Source organism: Puma concolor, chromosome D4, assembly GCF_028749965.1.
Source record: "Puma concolor isolate L17-30 chromosome D4, mPumCon1.1.hap2, whole genome shotgun sequence".
NCBI classification, from domain to species: Eukaryota; Metazoa; Chordata; class Mammalia; order Carnivora; family Felidae; genus Puma; species Puma concolor.
The window spans coordinates 8,934,615-8,949,054 of NC_141679.1; the positions used below are offsets into that span (position 1 = coordinate 8,934,615).

At 43.5% G+C, this 14,440-nt stretch overlaps 1 long non-coding RNA gene across 4 annotated transcripts in view; it reads left to right on the plus strand.

Annotated features, from left to right (window-relative positions):
- Positions 1–14,440, plus strand: part of LOC112868720 (uncharacterized) — a 143,292-nt gene that overhangs the window by 57,990 nt on the left and 70,862 nt on the right. For all 4 annotated transcript variants that reach the window (XR_015243426.1, XR_015243423.1, XR_015243424.1 and 1 more), the window contains exon 3: positions 9,121–9,338. This is a non-coding gene — a long non-coding RNA (uncharacterized LOC112868720). The remainder of the gene's footprint in view (positions 1–9,120; positions 9,339–14,440) is intronic.

Consider the following 14,440-nt stretch of genomic DNA (forward strand, 5'->3'; position numbering starts at 1 on the left):
ATGAGAAAAAAGGGCAATTGTTTGGTGAACAACTAGCCAGTCTGCCTCACTAGCTCATCCTGGCATCTCTCTCTCTCAATTCTCATATCACTTGTTTTCCTTTATTCTTCTTTAGATGCTTAACACTTTGCTCATTGTATTTATTCATTCATTGATAAACCCATTGATACCATAATGGGCTCCTACAACATGCCAGTTGATGGAAGTTGCATAGAAAAATCAGGTACAGGGCCCTCCCTGGAATCCAATCTTGCTCAACTCTTAGCTATCAGAGTATTGGGAAGTCATGAAAAAAATATGCGTGTGATTACCTAGCTCACCAAATAAGTACTTTAAGCTACTCAGATGTCTAAATTTTGCTGTCCATTCATTTGTTCATATTTCACCTTTTTATAATCTAACTGGAAACAAGCAGAAGCAGATATCTAAGATTTAGGGAAGATGTAAAGGTAAGGAACTTTAAATTTTCTCTTCGAATTTTGTTATCCTTGAACATTTGAAAAAGTTATCATTCAGTCTTATTAGAGAATTGGTTTGAGAACCACTGGTCTTGTCTCTGATCATCTTTGGGCATGGTATTCCTTCTTTGTTACTCTGTAAGCAGTTTGAATTTAGGGACCTCGTGTAACATAAAACTTTTTTTCTACCCTTTAAACTCTTAAACACTTAACTGATCCAATCATCTTTTTAAAAATGATTACTTATATGATTTTTTAAGTAAAGTTTACTTATTTTGAGAGAGAGAGAGAGAGAATGCAAGCAGGGGAGGGGCAGAGAGAGGGAGAATCCCAAGCAGGCCCCTCAATGTTAGCTCAGAGCCCAATGTGGGGCTTGAACTCAAACTGTGATATCGTGACCTGAGCTGAAATCAAAAGCCAGACCCTCAACAGACTGAGCCACCCAGGTGCCCCATTACTTGTATGATTTTTAAATGTACTTATCATAGAAAAGATTGAAAAGCCAGATAAACAAAAAGACAGAAATGTTTGTTACCTTACTTCCCATAGAGACATCCTACTAAGATGAGATGTGCATTTCCAGTCTTTTTTCTGTACGTGTGTTTAAGTATGACTTCAGTATACACACACTTTTATAACAACGGGATCCTAAACATAGGGCTATAATTTAAAAAACTCATGTATTAACATAACCATCCTTATGTTGGACATGTTTTTGCTAGGGTTTCCTTTTGAGCTTATTAAGAGTAGATTAAAAGTGAATGAATAAAAAAACACCTACAAGAAACTTACACCTGTATGTAAATCAGGACATCAAAGAGGAAGTAATGCAGAATTGAGGAGAATGGCTGAGGGCATTTTGTGTCTGAAGCAGACGTGGTTGTTAGTGCTTAGACCTGAGTTTAAACTCAATCAACCTAATAATCATAATCACAATGTAGATTATTTTGTATGAATAAAATAGTTATAGTTGGGTCACATGTTCAAGTCTTTTTGTTTTTGTTTTTGTTTTTTTTAATGTTTGTTTATTCTGAGGGAGAGAGAACACAGGGAAGGGGCAGAGAGAGAGGGAGAGAGAGTCCCAAGCAGGTTTCATGCTGTCAGCGCAGAGCCTAACGCTAAGCTCGAACTTAAACCGTGAGATCATGACCTGAGCCGCAATCAAGAGTCAGAGGCTTAACTGACTGAGCCACCCAGATGCCCCCCCAAGTACTTCTTTGTGATAAATAAAAGGCCAACATTTATATATCCTAGCTTTATAGTTTACTAACTGCAGTCTTTCCGGGCTAAGTTTTTCTTCTTTGCGAGACGGGCGTGAGGCTAGTATGTACCCCACCGAGCTGTTGGGAGCATTTAATGAGCCGATACATAGGAAGTGCCTGGTGACCAGCGATGCTCAATAACTATTAGTTATCATGACACCACATATGAATTAAAAAACTATAGGTGGTAGTCTCCCTTTAAGTAGGCTTTAAGTCCGTGATTCTCAGCCAGGAGTGATTCCCCTCACCTCATTCCCCAGGGGACGTTTGGCAATGTCTGGACACATCTTTGGTTGTTCCAACTGATGGAGGGGGTGGTAGTGAAGGGGGTGTTACTGGTATCAACTGGGCAGACGCCATGGGTGCTGTCGCATACCCTAGAGTACACAGAACACCCCCCATAACCAGGAATTATCCTGCCCCAAGTGCCGATAGTGTAGGTAACTGCGTTTCTGCTTTAAAAGGATGTATATGCTGTACTGTCATAGATGGAGGGGGTGACTTTGCCACCAAAGTCACACAATTAAGAAGTAACCTCTGATGGTCAATGAACATGTCTGGAAAAGAGGTTAATAGCACCTGATTCACCTGGTGTTTGTGGAGATCAAATGAAAAACTGTATTTAACTCTTCTGTAAACTCATACTGTGCAAGTATAGGTTCATTCTAAATTGTTTTCCTTACCTTAAAATTTTTTTTCATTTTCCCACTGAAGTGTCTTTTTAGACATTTTTCCCCCTAATTACTTCCTCCCATCATGACATGTTAATACTACAGGTATGCTGGGTATCTATGAAGTCCGATAGGGTTGAGAGCCACAGCCACTATGATATGCAAGGGGTGTGTGTGTGTGTGTCAGAAGAACCAATTTCACCCCTCTGTGGCCCTATTCCCTCCGCTGAGAATGCATGTCCTAAATAAAAGGGAATGAATTCTGAAAACAGAAGTATTTTTTTTTCCGTGATGTTGTGATTACTTCTTAAATTAAAAGTAGCTTGTTATTATCTGTTTTGTATTTGGAATCACATTGAGACAGCAATAGGAGACTTGAAAATAATACCGTGGATTTAAAATGCCTGTAGTCTTGGGGCGCCTGGGTGGTTCAACCGATGGACTCTTGATTTCTGCTCTGGTTGTGATCCCAGGGTCATGAAATTGAGTTCCACATGGACCTTCGTGATGGGAATGGAGCCTGCTTGGGATTCTCTCTCCCTCTCTCTGCCCCTCCCCCGTGCTCACGCTGTCTCTGTCTCTCTCTCTCAAAATAAATAAACTTAAAATACGTGCTCATACAAATGAGTGGGGATTTAGTAAAATCTGCAAATACAAAAATAAGATCTGCTAGAGGACAAATATAGAAGACACACTGAAGAGATGAAAACTTTCGAGAGAGGCTGCTAATCTGAATCTAAGCTTACCGTGAAAAGGAAACATAAAACGGGGGATTGAGAGGCATAGAATGGAGGGGAAACTGCTGGATAAGGAAGCTGAAGGGAGTCATGTTGTCTTTTCTTTGTAGGTGACAGGTACTATGATAACTAGGTAGCTTTTTTTTCTGATGTGTACGAAAAGGCAGGATTCTGTACAACTATGTCTGCAAGGCGAGGGGCACGTCTCGTGTCAGGGAACACTGGGGCTTAAGCTGTACATTAGCTGTCTGGTCATCCCGCGCAGGTCTGGAAGGAATCTTCATGCTGCCTGGCCCGTGTCCATCTACTCCTGCTCTTTCTTACTTCCCCGCCTCCCGTTTGTAAATCCTCTCTTTCAGTCCCATCTCCCAGCCTCCCTGCGATCCTCGTGGGTTCCTACTTCCATACTCTTGCTTGTAACTCCTATTCCACCCGGACTGCCTTCTCATGCATCATTTTCTCCCTTCAGACTCTTCCCTTTTGTTCCCGCTACCCAACGCTGACCCTGAGAGGTAGGTGTGAGCCTCACTTTACAAGTGCACAACCCACCTTGGGTCCCACAGCTGGGGTGTCCAGGCTCCAGGTCTTTGGCCTCGGGGTCGGATGTGCTGTCTGCTCTGGCTGCATGGGCCTCTCTGGAAACTTGTCTGAAGCGTTGTAGATGTTCGGTGAACATTTTTTTCTCCCGGTGAGTGTACAGGTAGATACGTTTTACCTTGAAGACGGATGAAATGATGGTAGATGGAACGGCCACCGTTATCTGCATTATAGGTTTTGCATTTTATTTCCTGCCCACTTGTTGGCATCTGTCAGCCACTGGAAATAAAATTTTGTAGCTTCGCCCCGCTGTCTGCAAAAGTTTTGGCGTGGGGCAAGAGGAGAGCTAAGTGTTGGTTGCACGGTATGAATGCCATACGTGTTGGTTCTCTGTAGTACGCTGTGAGTTTTTAGGCATGTGCTGTAGGTAAGTGACCACATATAAGTAGAGGCCAAGGTGTTCACAGGCAGTGCTGGGTGTTACGCTGCTTAAAGAAGGAATTTGCTGCACTTATTTTTGTATCCACAGGCCTGGACTGATCATGGAACATGGTTGGCGCTCAATACGTGTTTATTGAAGTAAAGGAGCTATTGTTTCTCTCCTCCTCTATATGGGGTGTCTGCCAAGTCTGTAACAATTCTCCCTTCTCTGTGAACTCAGAATTGGCATTGGCTGTTTCTTCTCCGAATTCCTGCACCCACCCACCCCCAGCCATAGTTCATTGGCCAGGGTCAAACACCTGACCATCGCTGGCTCCATTCCCATCCTGGAGATTTGGAATTGAGACAGTGAGGGACTGAGGGTCAGTCTCTGTGGCAAAACCCAGAGCATGTAAATATGGGGACTGGCGCAGAGCGGTCGTACGGATTGAAGGTTGGAGAAAGCTCAAGTTACATGCTCGAAGTCTGAAGCCACTGTGTAGAGAAGAGCAGACAATATGGAGAGAAATTCTGGGCAGGTTCAGTTTGCCTCTGAGTCTTGGTTGCAGTTCTATTCGATGCCTTGAGACGCGATTGTGTTCTTCTTAGTAAATTTATTTTTGTGTTATAGTTGGTCAGAGTTGGATTGAATTATTTGTGACTAAAGATCCTCCACCACTATATCAAAATTTCAGATTTCCCATTTCACTGAAGGAAACCGCACCATGTAGAGAAACCAGATAAAGGGAAGAGACCAAATTTAGTTTAAAAACTATTAACAGAGGGGCGCCTGGGTGGCTCAGTCAGTTAGGTGTCTGACTTCGGCTCATGTCATGATCTCACGGTCCATGAGTTTGAGCCCCGCATCGGGCTCTGTGCTGACGGCTTGGAGCCTGGAACCTGCTTCGGATGCTGTGTCTTCCTGTCTCTCTGTCCCTCCCCCACTCACACTCTGTGTGTGTGTGTGTCTTTGTCTCAAAAATAAACATGGAGGGGCGCCTGGGTGGCGCAGTCGGTTAAGCGTCCGACTTCAGCCAGGTCACGATCTCGCGGTCCGTGAGTTCGAGCCCCGCGTCGGGCTCTGGGCTGATGGCTCAGAGCCTGGAGCCTGTTTCCGATTCTGTGTCTCCCTCTCTCTCTGCCCCTCCCCCGTTCATGCTCTGTCTCTCTCTGTCCCAAAAATAAATAAATGTTGAAAAAAAAATTTTTTTTCAAAAAAAAAAATAATAAACATGGAAAAAAATTAAAAACTATAAACAGAAATCATTTGGGAATTGTCTATATTAAAAACAGATTTGAGGGGATAGGTAGGATAATGCTGAGGGGCTTCCGTGCATTTTTAGTTTTGAAGTAGCAGGAAATTTTTCCTTCAAGGTGAAAAACATGAGGTGAGAAAAACAGAAAGTGCCTAAAATTATACATAGTAGTCAATGATACAGCCAAAGCCCAAATTGATACACAAGAAACCCAAGAGTCATTCCTCTGTGCTTCCCAAACTTCAGCCCTCCTATCCAACCCACTGCCAAATCCTGTCTCTTTTCCCACTTAGTGGTCTCTTGGTCTGTCTCTGTCCACTCTGAGCGGCCATTATTTCTCATAAGGACTCATGCCATGACCTTCTGTAAGTGGACTGCCAGAAGCCAGTCTTGGCACCATTGTCTCTCCACACTGTGACTAGAGTAGCCTGCTAAACATGCCCAATTGATGTGTCACCTCCTCGAGGTAAGACTTGGAGAGGCTTTCTTTTGCTCTGCCCCACAAAGCCCTGTAAGGGACCCCGGCTGTCCAGCTACCAGCCTCATATGGCCCCCACTCCCCTCCCTGTCTGTGTTCCTCGTGGGCTTCCATTTATTCCCTGGCCCCACCAGTCTTCTTCGGCTATGGGGCCTTTGCACACATTGTCCTCTCTACTGGAACCTTCCTTTCTGCCTTCCTTGGCTTCTCTGACTAGACCTGTTACTCCGAGCAGAGCACTGTGTGCCCATCCATTCTACCACATGCCCTAGATATGGTTTCTCTTTTCCTTTTTTCTCCTTGTTTTGTTGTGTCTCTGTTGTAGGCTGTAAGCCCCACAAGGGCAGGGAGTCTCTGCTTTGATCCTGGCCCCTGAGAGGGTGATCGATGAATATTTAATGAATGAATACATATGTGAAAGAGGAAAAGAAAGAAAAAGCAAGCAAACCCCAAAAAAGCAGTCCAATTTTCTCATTTTTTTTCCAAAGACTTGTTTTCCATAATTCAGTTGTTTGTAACTCAGTTTCTCTTAGATACTGGGCTAGTGATGAACAATATTATTAACTCTAAGCTCCCTTTACAAGTAGGAGCATAAGGTTATCAGTACCTAAAATATAATTCATGTTAGTAGGACTCGTAGGCCAGCCCATAAAGGCCTGGTTAACCCATAGTGTCTCTAAAACAGTAGTTTTAGGTCCTGAAATCTCCTAAGCTTCTGTGTGTCTTGAGAGGGACACAGGCAATATGAAGGAAAGAGGACTTCAGTTACTAGTGGAGGCAAGATGTTCTGAGAGACATGTTCTAAGGTCGGCCATTTTAGTGGTAAGTGTGGGATAGGCAGATGGGAATGGAGGGCAGGTCTGGGGACCATCCACGGGATTAAGTTGCTCATAACCGGTTGGAAGGACTGGCTAGGATAGGTCCCCTTTCCTCTTGTGTATGTCCCCTTTGAAAGTGTGTCCTCTTAAGCAGAAGACCCTGCTTGACAAAAACCTTTCTTTGCTCTTGACCACAGAAGTAGTTGTACTTTGGGCTCGAGTTTCCACATGAGCATTTTATCCTAAGAGGAAGAAAAGGGAAGGCGTTTCCGAAGGTGCAGGGATTGGCCCAGAAGCCCTCAGAGAGCAGGAGAGTGAAGTCAGTTTGTGGAAGTGATACTAGATATTGTTGGCTGAAGAGGAAGGTGCATGGTGCTTGGGGAATGACAAGGCAGGAAGGGAGAAAAGAGAAAACACAGACTTCTTGCCTGAGAGTAAGGGACACAGATATTCTCTTAATTCAAGAACCAGGTTTTCTGACAAATATTCCCAGAGCGCATGGCTCAGGAGAAGGGCCAGTTACTTCGGATACACCTTTCTAGAGACTATCACTTTTATTTTTGAAAGAATAATCTGGCTGCAACGTTAAGAAAAATCTAAAATCCAGAAAATACCACATTATAGAAAGAGCTCCATAGCACGAGTTGTTTTCCTGAAATGAGATCATAGAACACTCCGCAAAAGCTTTTTGTGAAAATTCCAGCAAAGAGGATTGCCTGAAATTAAACCCAGTGTTCTTTCCAAAGAGTTTTGCAAATACCATCCGTGCAGTAAAAAGCATAGGAATTCTGATGAGAACACATTTTGCCAGGATTCATCACCCCCTTCTCTTTCACTCCGGAGGTGGCCTCTTATCCGTGGTTGTTGGATGGAACCAGTGAACCAAATACTTGAAACCAATTTGCTGGTTTGAGAAGAAGTTACTGATTCTCACAGCAGGTGTATACTTGGAAAATCGCATTGTTTAACTCTGCATGTGGATGATTCTTGCCTCATACTCCTTTAAGTCAGGCTGACGGAGTGAGGCATATGGATTCTTCTTGCTTTATTGAAGTCTTCAGAGGAGTTGGAAAATGCTTAACAGGTCTGAATGTTGCCTTGAGTTTAAAATACTTCATGTGCTTCCCAAAATGTCTTTTTAGGTGAGGGATACTTTTTGCAAGTATCTGCATTATTCGTGGAGGAGGATGTTGTGAGGGAAATTTCTTGGGCATTTTGTCCAGTACCAAGAAGGCAGTGGAGAAGACTACCAAGTTAAAAAGATAGATTTCTGGATCTAATTCAAAATGATCACTGCTTGAGCTCTTGGTGATTTATTGTTGTCAGAACTGCAAAGCCCAATCAATGTATTATTTACGTCAAGTTAGAATTTGTTGGTCATATGATCTAAATTTGTATTCTTGAAATAAAAGGAAGCTTCCTCTATCACTGAGGGAAAGGAAGAATAGAGAAGGTATGGTGTTGAGCACAGGTATACTCTTTGTATTTGTATTATTTTCATTGAATAATAAAAGCTCAAAGGCATAATCAGTATTCAACTCTTGGGGTGAAAATAAACAAGAATTCAATACATTTTGGGTCAATATTTCTTCTGGATATTGTTTAAGAACATAGGGGTGCCTGTGTGGTTTAGTCGGTTAAGCATCCAACTCTTAATTTCAACTCGGGTCATTATCTCACGGTTTGTGAGTTCAAGCCCCGCATCAGGCTCTGTGCTGACCATATGGAGCTTGCTTTGGATTCTCTATCTCCCTCTCTCTCTACCCCTCCCCCACTTGCTCTGTCTCAAAAATAAATGAACATTTAAAAAAAATTTCAAAAAGAACATATATAGGGGTTCCTGGGTCAGTTTGTTCAGCGTCTGACTTTGGCTCAGGTCATGATCTCGCAGTTTGTGAGTTCAAGTCCCGCATTGGGCTCTGTGCTGACAGCTCAGAGCCTGGAACCTGCTTCAGATTCTGTGTCTCCCTCTCTCTCTGCCTCTCCCTGACTCATGCTCTGTCTCTGTCTCTCAAAAATAAATAAACATTAAAAAAACATGTAAGGTGATGAAGCCACATGCTGCTAAATATTCCCCTTTAAATCCTAGAAATGTGGGTCCCACCCCACTGCAAACCTTCCTCTTATACTTTTTTCCAAGAAACATCATTGACCCAGGGAAGGTTCATTTCAACAGGAGGTCTGCCATTTTGAACTAATTTGAGCAGACTTTGTAGTAGGAGGAAATGATTTATTGTTCCCAGTCATCATTAACAAGACCATTGTGAGCAAGTCTGCTGATAAATGTACAGCCAAAAGGGAGAGTTTTAATTTGTGATCAGGAAAGTTTCTTTCTGCTAAATGGGGAGAGACATCTCTGGCTCCTACCTATATGGGTGTATAATAGGAGATAGGCCTTATGGGTATTTATCGACTTCAAACCAGGAGGCTTTTTATTTTTTTATTATTATATGTTAATGTTTTTATTTTTATTTTTGAGACAGAGACAGAGCATAAGCAGTGGAGGGGCAGAGAGAGAGAGAGGGAGACAGAGAATCCGAAGCAGACTCCAGGCTCTGAGCTGTCAGCACAGAGCCCAACGCGGGGCTCCAACCCACAAACAGCGAGATCATGACCTGAGCCGAAGTTGGACGTTCAATCAACTGAGCCACCCAGGCGCCCCTAAACCAGGAGCCTTCTTAATATAGAGTCCTCATTTGGGGTGAATAGTTGTTGGAGAAAAGAATCCAGTTAATATTTTCTTCAAACATCTGCATTTTTGGCTTTTTTTTTTTTTTTAACTGACAAGTTATTTCTCCTTTGGGCCTCATGGTTGACACACAAGACTGTCACATGAACCAGAGAGAGAACTAAAACCAAAGAAAGGATCTAGCCAAAGGCATGCCACAGGGATCAAAGGAGAAATTTCTGCAAATGGGCAAGAGACAAGCCACATGTGGACAGGTAGCAGTATGGGAAAGAGTGAATCCCCTTGGTGATTACTGGTACAGGGAACTCGGGAAGTACATGGCCCCACATTAAAGATCTTGTGTTATAATTGTCTAAAGAACACACGGGCACACCAGCCATACACTGAACATAAATAAATCATTATATTTCTAAACTGTTTTATGCTTCGGTGATTAGCAGCTTTGGGCTTCTTCTGCATTTCTTGAGAAGACCTCTGGAGAGTCAGCAGTAACTAAGACCGAGGCAGCTCTCAAGGTGTGAGGCTCAGCTTCTTTAGGAATTCAAGTCACCTTGGGATTCAACCTCTAGTCTAGAGCAGGTCACGTGGAAGTGAAATTCTCCTGAGACACAAGAGCAGGAAGGAGGGTGTGGAGTGAGCCTTTCCTTCTTTGCTCAAGGGATGAGCCAAATTTAAAGGCGGCGGTAAGAACACTGATGGAATGACATTTTTAAGATCTTCACTGATGCTCCCTCTCTGGCAGTTGCTGTTGCTTCTGCCTCCTCCCCTCCCCCACTGCACCCGCAGGTCCTATATAGGCATCATTTACTGTATGGGGAAAAACAGAGTTTCACCAAAGAATGGGCGGGGGGGGGGGGACTCTTATGATTTTCAAAAGCTAAGACCCTAAGGGCACTTAGTAGTTGAGATGAGTTGGAGCAAAGCTGGCCTCTGGTAGAACGTGAAGGTTTGCAGGTGTGCAGCCAGGGAGGTGGGGAGACATCTCGATGCAGGTGAGGCGGGAGCTCCTAGTTGTTGGTAGGGAGGTGAGGGGGAAGGAAAGAAAGTGGTGGGGAAGAGGAGCGACAGAGAAAGCTCCTGGAGGTTGGGAGCCCCTCTTTCCCCTGGAAAGAGGCTTTGTGCGGGGAGGAAAAGCAGTAGGTACAGAAACCCCAGAGGCCTTGGGTCACCTTCCCTTTCCTGTAGGACTCAAGGAGACTGCCAACTCCCAGAACAGAAATGGCAAAGTGGCGTCCAAGGTACAGGTGTCCAAGGAACCTGTGGGAATCGAATGCGCCAGCCCAGCGTGCAGGCGTTAGAAAGAATCCCCAGTGCTCACAAGTGCCACTGGCGTGGTAACAAAGACCCCACAACCTTCCATCGGCCTCTGAAGTGAGGGCAGTCTTGTGAGATTGAGCCCTTAACCTGTGGGCTCTGGATAAGTCCACACAGTGTCAGAAGTGAATTCAGGGGCGCCTGGGTGACTCAGTCGGTTAAGTGTTGACTCTTGATTTTAAGGTCATGACCTCACGGTTTGTGGGATGGAGTCCTGTGTCATGCTCTATGCTAACAGCATGGAGCCTGCTTGGGATTCTCTGCCCCCCCCCACCCCCTCAAAATAAGTAAATGAACTTTAAAAAAAAAAGAAGTGAACTGTATTGTGGGACATCCAGGTGGTATCAGAGAATTGTTGGTGTGGAGGGAAAAAAAACCCATATGTTTGGAGACAGAAGTGTTTTGAGTAAACACTGTTCAGATCTTTTGACTTCTTCCGTGTTCTCCCAAGGTCCAATTCAGATGTCATTTGTTCCCAGCCACCTTTCCATCCTTGTGTTCCTTTGGCACTTTACACGTTGATTATGGCCCTTTATCGAAGTTGGCCTCGGGTGGCAGACTGGGTCAGTGTCAGCTGCTGAGTGTGAACCCAGGAGGGTTCCGTCTTGTGTCCTCATGGCACCTGCCGTTCGTGTAGCATTTTAAGCTGCCAGGTATTTTGGGGCTTGGTACATAATAGAGCTTCAATACATATTTGTCAAACTAAATTTAAAATTCCAAAACACATAATTAGAGAAGCATGAGACACATCCTTGAAAGAATGTTTAATTGGCATGGCTTTGATTCCCTCACTGCTTTTCTTTCTCACTCCAAAGCTTTATTTCAAACTTTTTCAGACATCCAAAATAGCAAGAATCACTCACTGAATACCCATATAACAACCACCTAGCTTGTATAATAGACTCTATTATTAAATGTGTCTTTGTGTATTTATGATATATTTATCCATCTACCCATCCATCAGTCCATATTACTTCTCCCTCACTGCCTTTCCAACGCAACCAGTGTTTGAGAGACCTTCGACTTGGGGATCAGATCTGGGCTTAATTCCTAAATTCAGCCCTTATTTGTTGCATGACCCTGGGGGTGTGGCTTAAGTTGGGTCTGTTTCTGTCACTGGGGTGGACCATGCAGCCTACTTCATGGGTTATGGTGAGGATAAAATGAATAATGTGGATAAAGGGCCTGCCACACAATGCGTGTTTCATGTAGTAGCAAGAGAGTACAGTGTAAATATTTATGTCAACCATTAGCACTGATTTGCAATGATGTGTGCCTCTTGTGTTCTGGCTTTCAGCCCCTGCTTTGGGCTGAAATTCACAGGAGACAGAGTCTCAGACTCTTTCATGGTTATAAGCAAGAGGTCCCCGGATCTAAGAGGTCAAGGGTGGTCTGGGCTTTGGTGTGGAAACTGCATTGTGCATTCCCTGGCACAGTGTAGAAACCACAGATCTAAGAGTGGAATCACTGGGTATTCACTTACCCGAGACGAGAAGGGGTAATACCTTACCTAGAATTCAGAAGAACATTTGCTAAAAATGGAGGTAAGGGGAGAGTGTCTCCCACAGCCATAAACACCTCTTCCTGAGTCCTTTAGTGCAGAGATTTGCATATTTTCTGGGGAGAGGCCCTCATCAGTACAACTTTCCACTCTAAGGCTACAGACTGTCTCCCCATCAGAGAACCAGAATTATGCTCAGGTTGTTTTTTCCTAAAATGGGCCTATAAAGTTGTGGCCTGAGAATGGAGGATGAGGTCACCTTCCTTATGGCCTCAGACCAGGCAGCATTTGGGGTTGTTGGAAGGTTGGAAAAAGAAAATCTCATCCTTTATTTCCTGCCTTACTGTGACGTGTCCATCCCATGCCGAGTCATTTGCAGTATCCTTCCTATCCCTTGGTTTAATCATGTTGAGTACAGGATGCTGTGAATATTATGCTTTAAATAGAATTGGGGTCCATCCATAGAAATTGTTTTCTCCTGCACACTTAGAGTTGGGTCTTCTTGACTGCACATTTGTGTTGGTGGATGTCAGTAGACTTGTCCCTGCATAAACTGAAAAGTGCCTAATGTTCTCCTCCTCCTAATGGTTCACAACCTACATGACATATCACATCAATCTGTGGAACTCTTTTTAAATACAAGTGCCTTCTTTCCCCCAATTCTGCTCCCAACCCTTCGAGTCTGAGTCAGTGGGTCTTGGGATAGCCCACTGGAATCTACTCTTAAAAAATTGTTACAAATTATTTTACTTCACAGCCAGAACTAAGAACTACCTCTCTACTCTCAAGCTGTGGCTTTTCTTCATGAAAACAGAGATGAGGCAGGGGTGCCTGGGGGGCTCAGTCCGTTGAGCATCCGACTTTGGCTCAGGTCTTGATCTTGTTGTTCGTGGGTTCGAGCCCCATGTTGGGCTCTGTGCTGACAGCTCAGAGCCTGGAGCTGTTTCGAATTTTGCATCTCCCTTTCTCTCTTCCCCTCCCTGATTTAAGCTCTGCCTCTCTCTCTCTCTATCAAATATAAATAAGCGTTAAAAAAAAAAGATGAAGCAGGTGTTTTTTTGAGATGGAAAATCTTGGTTGACCTTTCCATTTTTGCTTTGTCTTGCATCAGTTGATGGGCATAAAACAGAAAGCTAGCTGAAATGAAAAGATTAGGAAGAGTTCCAGAGTAAAAAGTTTGGGTGTAAAGGTTGGGCATAAACTCAGGAGAGCTCTTGAGGAGAATCTTAGCTAGCATAAAGAAGAAGAGAGGTTATCACAGCCAGCTGGGAAAGCAGACTGGGGATGATCAGGGAAAGGGTATAACCCGGGACAGAAGGGCACAGGCAGACTGAGTTACTGTATTTTATTCCATAACATCCAGACTTCACATTGTAAAATCCCAGGCATCTGTTGGCCCAGTGCCATTTGGGATATCGTTGTCATTGTCCATGCAGAACAGATTTGGTTGTTCTCCATGGTGGCAGAATGGGACAGTGTCCCTCAGAATTTCAGTCAGCAAACAATTTAAGTACTATCTGAAGAAAGAATAAAATCCTGGTTGTTGTGTGAAAACCTACTGTTGTCATTTGCTGGTTAGATAAAAAAAAAAAAAAAAGTAACATCAAACCTTCAGATCAAGTGTTACTTGTTTGGAAGAAAATTCTGGAGAAAATAGTGGAAAGTTTTTTTTTTATAGAAATGCTGCATTCATGATGCTCTTGATGACACAGACATAAATATCATATGGAAAATGGGAACTACATGCCAATTGTGAGTTGAAAGGTGATCCAGGAGAGCTGGATGTGAAGGAGTTTGGAGTATAGTTGAATTGGAGGAGTTTTCTTTTCTTTTCCTTAATGGCAGATAGTAGTGATACATCTTATAACCATTGGTGTCTTACATTCAGTGTAATAGGGTGTTTGTGTTGGTTTGTACGAGGGAGAATACTGGATAGAATTCTCCTCTAAATAGTCCCCTGAAAAAGCATATATAAAACATATAACTACAGAGGGGGCCGAGGGAAACACAGATCCTTGTGTAGCAAACTTGAATAAAATAAGTTTTCTCTCAAAAGAGAGCCGCCACCATATATTTACACAATAATAACACTTTCAAAGAAAAGAAGCTGGGTTTCACTGGACGTATTGCTATCTTCGTGGAATTTTTCAAAAAACAAATAGGCGTGCAAACCAGAAACTGATGGGTACGGCCAGATAGGCTCTCAGAAAGCCTCTTCTGTTGGAAGTCAGTTAGCTACCACCAGGTAACATGGACCCCAGTTTGACCAGGATTCTTCACGGATGCCTAATTTCCAGGC